This window comes from Macaca fascicularis, chromosome 11 (assembly GCF_037993035.2).
Source record: "Macaca fascicularis isolate 582-1 chromosome 11, T2T-MFA8v1.1".
In the NCBI taxonomy this organism is placed as follows: domain Eukaryota; kingdom Metazoa; phylum Chordata; class Mammalia; order Primates; family Cercopithecidae; genus Macaca; species Macaca fascicularis.
Window position 1 is genome coordinate 129,881,572 of NC_088385.1, and position 3,791 is coordinate 129,885,362.

A 3,791-nucleotide genomic window follows, 5' to 3' on the forward strand; every position below is an offset into this window, starting at 1 on the left:
CATGTGTGAATCATTTTTTTAAACTGAAATTTAAAATGTAACATAGTCTAATCTCTGATTAAAATGTACTAATAGGGCCAAGCTGCTTTGTTGCACGGCTGTAATCCCAGCCGAGGTGAGAGGATCACTTGAGCCCAGGAGTTCAAGACTAGCCTGGGCAATGTGGCAAGACCCTGTCCCTACAAAAAATATGAAAATTAGCCAGGTGTGGTGGTGGGTGCCTGCAGTCCCAGCTACTTGGGAGGCTGAGGGGAGAGGATCACTTGAGCCTGGGAGGTTGAGGCTGCAGTGAACCAAGATCATGACACTGCACTCCAGCCTGGGCAACAGTGAAACCTGGTCTCAAAAAAAAAAAAAGTACTAATAGTTCAAAAATTGACTTTACACATTCTCACAGTCTACCATTTTTAGTAAAAAACATGAAGCTTTAAGCAGCCTTATAAGAGATTTCCCATGATTAAGCTGGCAACTCTTAGTGCAGATACTTTTTGTATATAGTTTTGATAAGTAATATTTCATTCATTTTTAAAAACATAATGAGTGATGTTAAACTTTTTATTATTACATAAAAGTCAGTCTGTGGTAGCTTTCTCAATCTTAGTTTAAAAGTTGATAAATTACTGTTTTAAAGGTGAATTTTACCTTTTAGTTCCCTGTTCTCATTATTTACTAAATTCCTTTATTTAGGAAATCAAATAGGGAGACTGGGAAAAGTTCATTGGGAACTTCAGTTTGGATTAGACTGTGAGTATAAAATCAGATGCAGTGTCATTCATGTAGCTTTCACCTCTGTCATTTTTTTAAAGTTATGTATTATTTTTAAATTTTTTTGTTTGTTTTAAAGAAAACCTTTGGGGAGCGAAGGTAAAATGATTGAGATTTTTAATTTGTACCTAGTCATCATAATCCTTTTACCATACTCAGTTACTATTTATGAACCATAATCAAAATGAGCCTAATTTCTTACTAGTCTAGATACACAATTGTATTCATTTTTGAGATTAGGTCTCGCTCTGTTGCCCCGGCTGGAATGCAGTGGTGTGATCACAGCTCACTGCAGCCTTGACCTCCCAGGCTCAAGTGATCCTCCCACTTCAGCTTTTGGAGTAGCTGAGACTGAAGGCACATACCACCATGCCCGGCTAATGTTAATTTTTTTTTTTTTTTTTTTTTTTTGAGACGGAGTCTCGCTCTGTTGCCCAGGCTGGAGTGCAGTGGTGCGATCGCCGCTCACTGCAAGCCCCGCCACCTCCCGGGTTCATGCCATTCTCCTGCCTCAGCCTCCCTAGAAGCTGGGACTACAGGTGCCCGCCACCACACCTGGCTAATTTTTTTGTATTTTTAGTAGAGACGGGGTTTCACCGTTTTCGCCAGGGTGGTCTCTATCTCCTGATCTCATGATCCGCCCGCCTTGGCCTCCCAAAGTGCTGGGATTACAGGCGTGAGCCACCGCGCTTAGCCAAAAATACCAAGTCTTACAATGGTGAAACCTAAGAAACATGAATTAAAACGCTCCTGACTTCAAAAATTGACATTCAGCCCACATTCCTTTACATCTCATCACCACCAACTTACTGCAGTCATCTACTGCTAGGCTGTTTTTAGCAACTACTCAGAATTTGCTTTGTTTATTTATTGGCATTTCTGTGATGATCAGGGAAGTAGACCACCTTTTTGTGTTTATTGGCTATTTGGTTTTGGGTTCTGGTGGTGGTGGTGAGGTTTTTTTGTTTGTTTTTTGTGTTTTGGGGTTTTTTTTGAGACGGAGTCTCCCTCTATTGCCCAGACTGGAGTGGTGTGGCGCAATATTGGCTCACTGCAACCTCCGCCTCCTGGGTTCAAGCGATTCTCCTGCCTCAGCCTCCCGGGTAGCTGGGACTACAGGCACGCACCACCACACCTGGCTAGTTTTTTTTTGTTTTTTTTTTTTTTTTGTATTTTTAATAGTGACGGTTTTGCCATATTAACCAGGCTGGTCTTGAACTCCCGATCTCATGGTCCGCCCACCTCAGCCTCTCCGTGCTGGGATTACAGGCATGAGCCACTACGCCTGGCCTTGTTTTTGTTTTTTGAGTCAGGGTCTCACTGTCGGTCAGGCTGGAATGCAGTGGCATGATCACAGCTCATTGGAGCCTCCATCTCCTAGCTCAAGTGATCCTCCTGTCTCAGCCTCCTGAGTAGCTGAGACCAGAGTGCACCACCATGCCCAGTTAACTTTAAAAAAAAATTTATGCCAGGCAAGGTGCCTCATGCCTGTAATCCCAGCACTTTGGGAGGCCAAGGCAGGTGGATCACCTGAGGTCAGGAGTTCGAGACCAGCCTGACCAACATGGAGAAACCCCGTCTCTACTAAAAATACAAAATTAGCCAGGCGTGGTGGTGCATGCCTGTAATCCCGGCCACTCGGGAGACTGAGGCAGGAGAATCGCTTGAACCTGGGAGATGGAAGTTGCAGTGAGCTGAGATCAAGCCATTGGACTCCAGCATGGGCAACAAGAGTGAAACTCTGGGGAAAAAAAAAAAAATTATTTTTTGGCCAGGTGCAGTAGCTCATGCCTGTAATCCCAGCACTTTGGGAGGCCGAAGTGGGTGGATCAACTGAGGTCAGGATTTCACAACCAGCCTGGCCAATGTGGTGAAACCTATCTCTACTAAAAATACAAAAAAACTGGCATGGTGGTGGGCACCTATAATCCCAGCTACTTGGGAGGCTGAGGCAGGAGATTTGCTTGAGGCTGGAGGCAGAGGTTGCAGTGAGCCCAGATTGTGCCATTGCACTCCAGCCCGGGCGACAAGGGCGAAGGAAAAAAAAAAAATTGTTTTTTAGAGACGGGTGAACTCCTGAGCTGAAGAGATCCTCCCACATTGGCCTCCCAAAGTGCTGGGATTACAGGCCACTGCGCCCAGCTTTCTTGATTTTAAATTCTAAGACATTGTCTTGGTCTCCCAAACATGAGCCTGTCAGTAAAGCTTCAAAGTAAGAAATCTTAATTTTGTTTTTCCATTTTCAGATTGTCTTTTTTGAACACAAGGGCATGTTTTGCTATTTCATATTCAACCAAAAAGTAAAGTTGAAACCCTGTAAGACGGTACTTAGTAATTGTCTTGCTGTCTGATGAGTTAAGCATTCAGGGATGCGCAGCCAGGGCTGAAGTGTGGTAAGCCTTATTTTTTCCTAGTCCCGTTCCCACGGGGATGAAGAGGTGACTATGGAAGGACAGGTGAAAAAGCTTAGATTCAACCCAGAATATCGTAGATTTTGTTAGGACAAAGTACCGTGGTTCTTCTCATTGCTTTTCAGGAGCCCCCCAAAATCAATTTCCCCCTCTTCATCTGTGATTCTTGGTTTAAAGTATCAAAGGTGCTAGGGTGGCTCGCAACTGTTATCTCCAAGGGCTGGGCTCTGCCTCCAGGCATTCGAGTGTCAGGTCCTGTTCTTGGAGCCAGCTACACAGGAGCGGGCACTGCCGAGCTCACGGTTATTAGGGTGAAGATGGAAGATAGGGGAGTGAGCAGTTCAAATGTCATAAGCCAGGGTGCTGGGGGCGGCGCAGCAGCCTTTATTAACTTCTTCATTCCCTGGGTAATGGTGAAGAGCCGGTTCTTCGAGGCCTTCCAGCGCTGGAGCCTCGGGCGTGGGCAAAAAGCGTCCATACTCAGCCTGAGCCACTTGGGAGCCCCCAGTCTCTGAGGTGGAAGAACAGTGTCCATCAGCGCGGCGGGGCTGCAGCCGGGAAACCCTGGATGGGAGCCCCGAGCCCCGGCGAGCGCACGCCGCGTGGGCGCCAGGC